The sequence below is a fragment of the Anopheles cruzii genome, chromosome 2, assembly GCF_943734635.1.
Source record: "Anopheles cruzii chromosome 2, idAnoCruzAS_RS32_06, whole genome shotgun sequence".
Lineage (NCBI taxonomy): Eukaryota > Metazoa > Arthropoda > Insecta > Diptera > Culicidae > Anopheles > Anopheles cruzii.
The window spans coordinates 54,303,201-54,312,492 of NC_069144.1; positions in this window are offsets into that span (position 1 = coordinate 54,303,201).

Here is a 9,292-nt window from a genome sequence, read left to right on the forward strand (position 1 = left end):
ACCATCGGGTGGTTGTAAACATTTCGTCGTCGTCGTCGTCGTCGCCGAGTCTGATTTCCCGCGCATTTAACCCGGCGGCGTCCGGCGAGGGTTTCGCGATGGCCAACCACCGTCTTGAGTGGAGCAGATCGAGAGGTTCGCGTCGGGAAACGGATTAATCGGGTTTTCCCCCCCATGTGCGGTTGTGTGTTGGCGGACGCACTCGAAAAGGGCAGGACTACTACTGGCACTACCACTACTACTAGCGCGCTGGTGGTGAAAAGTAAAAATACTGGCCTCGCCACGAATGACGCATTTGCGGTTTTCGGCCGTCGGTTCGGCTGCAACAACCACTTTTCCTGCTGCGGCGCGCGCGCTCGCTCCTTCCGAGAGGTTGTTGGTCAGTGATCGACACTGACAGGACCCGCACGGCCGGGGCGGTGCGGCCGTGGGGGTTGGGGCCGCAAAAACGTGGTGAAATAAACATTAACGTGCGAACGGAAAACCCGCTGCCAAAAAGCGTGCGTTTCGCGAACACCAGACGCGCCGGCCCGAGGCAGCAGCAGCAGCAGCAGGTTGTTTCACCTTTTGCCGGACTTTTCAGCCGGTCAAGCCGCACAGGGCCACCATTAGATCATCCACTTGTTGAAGTTTATTTTCTAGTTTTCGCTTTTCCTCGCTGGGACGTTCCTTGTTGCAGGAAACCATTTGCCGGCCGGTGGCGTGAGTGGCATGGCAGCATGGAAGCCGCCGCTCGACCGCGTTCTCCAAGCGCTTCAAAACGCTGTTTATATCGGCCGGCCACTAATGTCCGGTCCGGTGGTGGTTTTACCCCCCCTTGTTCGTCAGATGATGGCCATCGTCGGTCGGGTCGCAATGGGCAGAGGCGGCGAAGGGCAGAGGCGGATGATTGACGGCGACAGTGCGATCCGCTTCCGTCGGTCCGCCATTATCGCCGCGATCAGCTGTTGCCGTTTAGAAGACGATCAGACGATAGCTGGATTGGGTTTTTATTTCCGATGCCCCACTTCAATTGTGAATTATGATTTTTGAGTCAATGCTGCTTCTGTCCCGCGGAAACTGTTGCCCATTCGCTGGCCAAGCAGCTGTTGTTGCTCGGGGCGGACGCGTCACGCGTCTTTTCGTGCGGTTGACCAATAAATAGATATTTATATTTTGAAGCACCGCAACCAACTGAGCAACCACAACCACCACCCCCCAAATAGAGTCGCCAGCGACCATTGACGCCAATATCGTTCAAGAACGTTCGGCGGGCGTCCCGTTCGGGGGGCGCTCTCTCTCGCCCTCGAACACACCCTCGTGTAAGTAATAATTTAAATCTTTAATGGTCTTATGTCGATCACTGTCGTAAAGCCGTTCTTCCTTGTTGTTCCGCCTGGCCAACACAAGGGCTCGGCTGTTAATTAAAGTCGGCAAGGGGCAAGACGCCCACCCTCAAACGGACTGTTTTGGGGACGGAAATGGTTTCGATTAGAATTATGGAACAAGGCGATACAAGGCCACGAAAAGCGACTCTTGAAATCGCCTCCCGTGGCCAGACCTTTCCACTTATTCCGCGCGTTAAGTGGAAGTGTACTACGCCGCAACGGCGCGGACGTCGCGGTATCGAGTCGCGTATCCTTGCGCACGGCTTCGGTCGAATGGGTGAATTGTTTGGCGCACCCGTTACATCATTACCGAGCGTTCCAAAGACTCTGCTGGCTGGTCCAGCGTCTAGGCCTGTGACGCACAATCGGCGGCGGCGTAGGTCGTTGGTCCACTTCGGAAGCGGCCATCGAGAGTGTGTGCATTCCGATGCGTGATGCGATGCGTTGGCTTTATTGGCCAACACCTTCGTGGCGTGGCTAGGGATCGTGGTCACACCCAGTAGCAGCAACCCGGCGTTGGTCATACGCTGGCCGTTTAAGTGCCTTCCCCTGATCGGGCCGGCTGGATCGATCCTATTTTTAGTACACAACTGGTACACGGTGCTGAGGAAAATTGACTTCCAATACCAGGCCTGGCCCACTACTCAACCACCAGCGCGGAGGCCGGCTCATCTGGAACCGGAGATTGACCTGGAGATAGTACTAAGTGTGCTGAGTTCGCACGGTCCACGGTTTAGCGGCAACCGGAATAGTTCTTCAGGATCGAAGCGTTTTTAAAATAGTTGCCACCCGCAGCGGACCCGGAGCGTAAATCGATCCCCCATTAAGTCACCTGGCGGCCACTAGACCCGCAACGGAGCGCCTGTCAGAGGGATGTCAACTAATTTGTTGAACGGCGCAAAACCTGACCCATCCCCAGCCGTCCGAAGAAACCGTTCACTCACCTTTTCCGAACATGCACCCCGTGGCGGGAGCCGTACGCCAAAACAAACAGCACGATGAAGACGACGAGAGGACCTCCGCGAGGGGCCGACGCCGACGGGTTCTTCACTATTTCTCCGCCGTGAAAATAAGACGCACGTTTTCGCGGAAATCGACGACCCTCGATGGCGGGTCCTGTCAATATTTTTGAGACCGGTTCCGGCACTCGGCAGCCGATGGAAGACTCAAACGATCGCCGATATTCCCCGAAATAGGCTCGTTTGTTACGCGGGGGGTTTATTTTGGTCTTGACCACACTGTTGGCCACTGTTTCACTTTCACGACTTTTGTGCGTATCACGAAACTCTGCTGGAAGCAGCAGCAATCGAAACACGGTTCACCAAATTTCCACTCACGCCCGTTCGGTGGCGTCCAAATTTTTCCGGCCACGGACACGAGCAATTTTTGTTTATTTTCGTTTAACGCTCACACCGTATCGCGCGCTCCGTTTCGTCGCCGATCCGACGGACAAGCGTGGAAAACTCTCGCACGAACCGACCGGGAAAGCGGCTTCCTTCCAGTGGGGTGCTGCTGCTTGCGCACTCGACGCCGGCTTGACGCAAACTGAAGCCGATCGCACCGGGAGGCTGCCAGTTTTCCCCGTCGTCAGGAGCCGCCACTCGGCACGACGGGGCGATCCTCACGACGGGGCGATCCTCACGACGATCCCAGCACATAACGCTGGCCTCTCTCTCTCTCTTTGGTTCTGGTCTCCGTCTCTCGTACTCTCTCCATCACTCTCTGTCCCCCTCTCTTTCGGGTGAACACAAAACGGTGCGCGGCGCAGCATAAGTGGAAAATCATTTTCCTCCGCGATCCGGGGTGTCGATCGGGTGCGAGCGAGAACACCGCCGACCGCAGCCGGGAAGCTGAACAAGGACCGCGCATGCTGTGCGCGACGCGCGCCATATGATCCATGCGAGCATCGTCGCGACACGCAGATGCACACGGGAAATGCATCCTCCGCGGCCGCCAGTCTACGCGGCAGCATAACTCGGGCAGTGCGTGAGACAGAAGGAAGATGGTAGAGAGAGCAAGAGAGCGAGAGCGAGAAAAGGGTGAACGGCAAAAAATAAACAAATCAATCCGTAAACATCCGCGAGGAAGCGCTGTGCGTTCGACGCCGATCCGGTTTCCGATGGTGTCGATCATCGGTGACCAGGGGCCCCAAGTTTCCGATATTAATGAACGGCTTTTATTGGGGCCTTAACTTATCAAAAACGAACCGCGACACTTTAGCGTAGATACCTCACGAAATACCGCAAACATAAAACCATAAAACGTTGGTTTGCAAAACCGATGCGCCCTGAGCGCGTGCGCGCAACATTGCGAGGATCACCACGACGACAACGATGCAGCAGCTTGCATCTGCGAGTGAAGCCGTCCCGGCGAAAGGGCAGATGTTGCGTGTTGCCGACGTTATGATGATGCTCTCTAAAGCCGGGCCAAAACAATGCAGATGCATGTTTGTCGAATGTCCCTCGTCGCGTCCTGGGGTTCACCCAACTCGCTCCGAGATCACTCGGTCCAAAGCGGAGCGATTAAAACCCCGTGGACCCGAACACTGTTGGTGTTCGCCCCCAACTGCGGCGAACGAGCATCAGAATGGCTTCAGTGATTTTGCGGCCACGCAACATGATGCTCTCCGGTGGAGGTCGTCGCCGTTGGGCATGACTCAATCGGCCCGAGACTGACACGAGATTGTGATTGCGAAATCGTCGTCCCGTGGTTCGTTCTGACCAGTCGATGACCAGGCGTCCGCTTTCGCGGAAAACGGACGATGAGCGAATCGATCAGCGAATGCCAAAACCAGACCCACCGAATCGGCAACCAGGAAAACCACTGACTAAGCCGGGTGGACTGGCGGACGCGAACGAAAATACAGACCACTGCGTTTGCGTTTCGCGGAAAAAACGTGGAGTGGTCAGCGTTCCGCGGCAGAACCACTTGCCACTCGCGGCCCCGGCTTGACGCGCATTTTGACGTGACAAAATTCATCATCTTCCCCATGACCATCATCATCATCAGCATGATCGTCGTCGTCTTCGCATCTGCTCGCGGTGGACCCAGATGGACGCGACGGCGCGCGAGGACACAAAAAAGTCACACCCAGATCCCAGGTCCGCGTTGGTGTCGCCGCGCCGCGCAGCCAACTCCGATGGTCCGACGATTCGGGTGCTTCCCCCGGCAACCCTAACGCGCTTGGTTTTCTCGTTTCCGTGCTCTCTGTTTTCTTGTGGGTCGCCGTTTTTTTCGTCCGCCGTTCGCTCTTATAAATAAATCAAAAAGGCCGTAGACCGAGAGGCCCCCCGCAGATGCCGCCAAGTCTTGCTCGCGTCAAAGTCAACAAGTCGAGCTGCGCGACGATCGAGTGCCGTTGGGCCATCGTGGAGTGGAGGGTGCCAGAAGGATAATCGACCACCGCTTGGATGTGAGCACCCGACCCACAGAGACCTCCACCCGAACGGAGGGTCCGGGTGTGGCCCACGAAGAGCGAGAGCGAGGCAAAAAAGCGAGTCTCCGAGTTGGCGTAGGCCAAACTACGATTTTTTGGCAACCGAACGGTAGCACCTGTTACTAGGACGCGCCGCACACACACACACACAACTGTTCGGGCTTGGTCCAGCTGTGCTCGCCTCGTCGGACGTCGGACGAACGGATCGACCGGCTTGACCGTCAAAAAAACACCAGCACGATCGTCGCAGCGCAGACCTTTCGCTGCACACGTCAATGCGCCTTGGAAGACGTTGGACATCGCGCGGAATGCTTCTCGGTGCCGGAATGCATTTGCGCCGGTGCACCCGGGCGCGATGTGACACGTGATGTGGTGCTGATTGTGCGCAAAATGCCGACCGAGAGAGAGAGAGAGAGAGAGAGAGAGAGAGAGAGAGAGAGAGAGAGAGAGAAAGAAAGGGAGAGAGAGAGAGCGAACGTGTGTAGTTTTATGACTGATTTATGGGAGATCGTAAAAACGGTCGATTAATTTGGGACGCCCTCCCATCGGGGGAAAGGGACGAAAGAACCGGCGCTCCTCGCCGGTGCAGCGCCCGGATCGTTTTCTAACTGGCTGTACGATTTTTTGGCTCCACTGCGCGAAGTACGCACCACGGTCACTTCCGTCAACAACTACGTGGCTGCCTGTCGTCGTCTGGCACAAGGCGTCACCCGGGAAGACCCGGGAAAATCGATCAAAGTGTGAGAAAATGAAACGGACTGGCGCCGCCGCAGACTGGACTTTGTTGGCGAATTTGCAATAATCGAAATCTGTGCCGTAGGCCACTCAAATTAAGTTCCTCGTCGACATCGTAAACAACCCCGTTTCGGTGGGGGTGGGAAGAATAACAAAGCCGTTGGCTCACCGGTGGTCGGAATGTGGGATCCCACATCTGAACTGCATAACTCAAGCGCAGGGCACGGACACCGACGAACGAATTGCCCGATTATGGTGCCGACGATCATCACCACACATTGAGCACGTTTTTCATTGAAAAGCTGAATCCGACTTCCGAAACCGGAGTGTCGGCCGTCGAATCCGTGCCAACCTGTCACGGGTCTTTCGCACGCACAGCTGGTTGTCATTTGGGCGGTTTCCTTTCTGTTCTTCCATTTTTTTGGGGTGGGGAGGCCGCACAAAATTTACAACATTTCCACATTTTGAAATTAACGCCAGCAACTTGCTGGAGAAAGTGTGTCAGGGAGTTAATAATAAATGGCCACGATCGGCATCGGCAAGTGCGAGAATCGGTTGCCAGCATTCCGGAGAAGCGAAAATTCAAAATTGCCAATGATGATCACGCGCATAATGCGCATCCATCGCGGCCCCTTCCCAGCCCGATGACTTGGCGCTTGACGACCACATGTTTCGTCTGCGGTCTGCGCAAGAAAAGGGCACACCCAACAAGTTGTGTGAAATAAATTGAGAACAAACGCCCGAAAGGGGACCCACGGCGTGTCACGAAGGATGTGTCACGGGTTCCTCGAGCGCCGCTAAACGATTGCCTACGCCACGCCGCAATCCTAATGGCACACTGTTTATGCCCGTATTTAAAGACCAATAAATGTTTTACCATCTAGAAAATGGAGTCTGGTAGTGTTAAACATCGAATTCCGCGATCCCTAGCGATCGTCTGCAACACAACAGAACCGCGGAATGCACGGCACATAAAAAGGCTGGCCCGCAGCTGTTTGGAGACCCCACTGGAGGTCCCACACGGTCGGTATCCAGCTGGAGTTTGACAAAGGACACTAAATCATGTGCCAATCTTGAGCAAGTGTCGGTTTACATTGCGCCAGCCGGCCAGCCAGCCAGCTAGCCGGGGTTCGAATGATGCTCAACCGGCAGGTGGATTTCGGTCGTCGCGATGGACTTCGTGACACGCGAACAAAGAAACCGCGCTTTGGGTGGTGGCACTGTGCGATGTCACAACTTCCGGCCATCATCGGCCGCATTGGGTGATGCAAACATTCCGGCACGGTGTTCTCCTTTCCGATTTTGGGCGTCCCAATGAACCACTTTCGGGGTGACTGAGAGTAAAATTCGCTTTGTTCGCTCGAAAGTCCTGCGTCGGCCGCGGGTGACGTGCTGATGCTGAAAATAAAACTTCAGAAACATTTCGCTGACCAGATGGTGGACTGGTGTGTGGATCAGAAGCGATTGGCAGAGGTATAAATCACATCGATTGCGTCGTGGAAGCAGGAAGCGACTCTTCGGTGAGATTGGAAACGCATTAAGGACGGTGTAAACTATTGCGAAGGTGTTATATTAGATTCTATGATTCTAACTTTCACTTAGTGGTCCTTTTTTTAAATCTTGCCGAAGATTTATTTCACCTTCCACTTCATTGGCACAAACTCCGCACAACAATGAGCCGACACTCCCGTTCACGATCACGTGCCGCACATAGTTGGAATATTAACAACACATGAAAAACCCCTTGAGAAGGGAAAGTGTTCCTTCTCAACGACCACCGGCGGAGGAAAACTCGACGGAAAAAAGCAGAGCACTTCCGGCCTCCGTGAGCAGCAAATGGCGTCCTAGGCGCCGCCGCCAGAAGGCGTATCTGCGTTTACTTTTTTGTGTCGTTTATAAATCATCCCCCAATTCCGGGTGCCGCCTAGCACCACCACCCTTCGGTTCGGTCGAACGCGCTACTACGGCTCGCAACCTCCCGACTCGGCTCGGCGGTTTGTTTTACATTTTAATTCTTTGTTTTGAAGGCGACATTTCAGCCGGCTGACGAGCCGGCATCGTGTGTGAAATGAATCACAACAAAACGTAAATCATCTTCCGGCCACGGTGGCCACGAAGAGCGTCCGAGTCCGGGGGGACAGGGTGCGCCGAGTGGCCATCAAGCCGGGGCAGGAAATTACTGTCATGTCCAACGTAGGCGACTAATGGCGACGGGCGTTGAGTGGAGTTTACTTTATTCGCTGCTGTGCTGCTGATTTTTGTTTTTTATCAGAAACAGTTTAGCGGATTCTTTATCGGACCCGGCCGGCGTGTATCATTAGCACGGTCTGTCAGTTGCTACAAATTGTTTTAACTCCTGATCTGCCACTAGCGACATTCTTTCCTGTCGTCGTCGTCGTCGTCGCGTTCGCCGTGGTCCAGGACTCATCGCAGGCCGTAAATAAAGCTATCAACGGCCAGCGGCCAGCGGCCAGCATTGGCAGCATTCTCAACGAACCGCAGAGTGACGGGCCCAGGAAGCATTTCTGGGTGCTCCGTGCCGTGTGACACCTTGTCGCCGGCCCATCAAACGCGTAACCACATGCTCTCGGCGTGCGCCCCGACTAGTGCGAGAGGTTAGAAACGCTTCGGTTCATTGAACTCTCCCTCCCCTCGGTGTGTCCTGTCCCCCCTCCGGATGGCAAACCCGGCCGTGCCGTGGTAAGACTGACAACTAAGAACGCCGAACGCCGATGACGAGAACTGAAACTCCACAGGTCTAGGAGCGGACTACACTGTGGCACGGGCCGAAGGGCGATATTTATAGAACGGTTCGCTTCCAAAAGGTTGCCACCGAGGGTCTGTGGTGTTCCAATGAACCGTATGCAGTTCCTTGCGTAAGTACACGAGTGCGCCACCTCTTTTTGCCGCGGGAACTGGATTGCGTGCGTGCGTGCGATCGATTCGATCGAAGTGCGCAGCATACTTTACGTCACCCTGGAAACCGGCACGTCGAAAACAACCACTCCGTCCCAGGACCAATCCTAGTAGTCGCAGTCGGGTCGCCATTCTCGCATTCCCGCCACCTAAGCCGATCGCATTCCGATGCCGATCGAGTGCGAAAAGCTGGCAACTGTGTAATGGCGGGCAAGAATCCTTGCGAAACCGAGCCCGTCGCTCCCATCTAGTCACGGACCCGTGTTTGAGGTCCGGGGGCCGACCCGACCAAAACCAAAACGAAAATGAGCGCCGCGCACAGTTCATTGCACCGCTGCAACGTAACACCACCCGTGCAGAAGTGCCAGCACGTGATGAGGCGGGCGTGCCACATAAGACCGTTGGTTCGATCAAGTGTTTTTGTTTAGATTACCAGCTCCAGCGATCGGGCAATCTGGACTGGGAACGGCAACCGACCGACCGACGGAGCCACCACCGGTGTGAGTCAGTGGCTGAACCGGTGCGTGCCGATGCCAATGGCCGCGACCAAAAATAGTAGTAGTCCCACTAGGCACGGCCGCCGGATGCTGCCTTCGATGCGCCCGGAAGGGGGAGACTCGAGAATAGAACGCCGTGCCGACGTGCGCGCGGCACGCGCACCCACCCCACCGCGGGAAGTCACGTGTGGCTGTTGTTCTGGAAGGCAACTTGAAAGATTCCAACTCCCAAAAATAGTTCCCTCTCCGGACAGGACTGGCCCGGCTGCCGGGGGGCCCGGGATCGATCGATAGTTCCAGATCCAGACCCGGGGGGGAACTTGTTTGGTTTGGGACTCGGC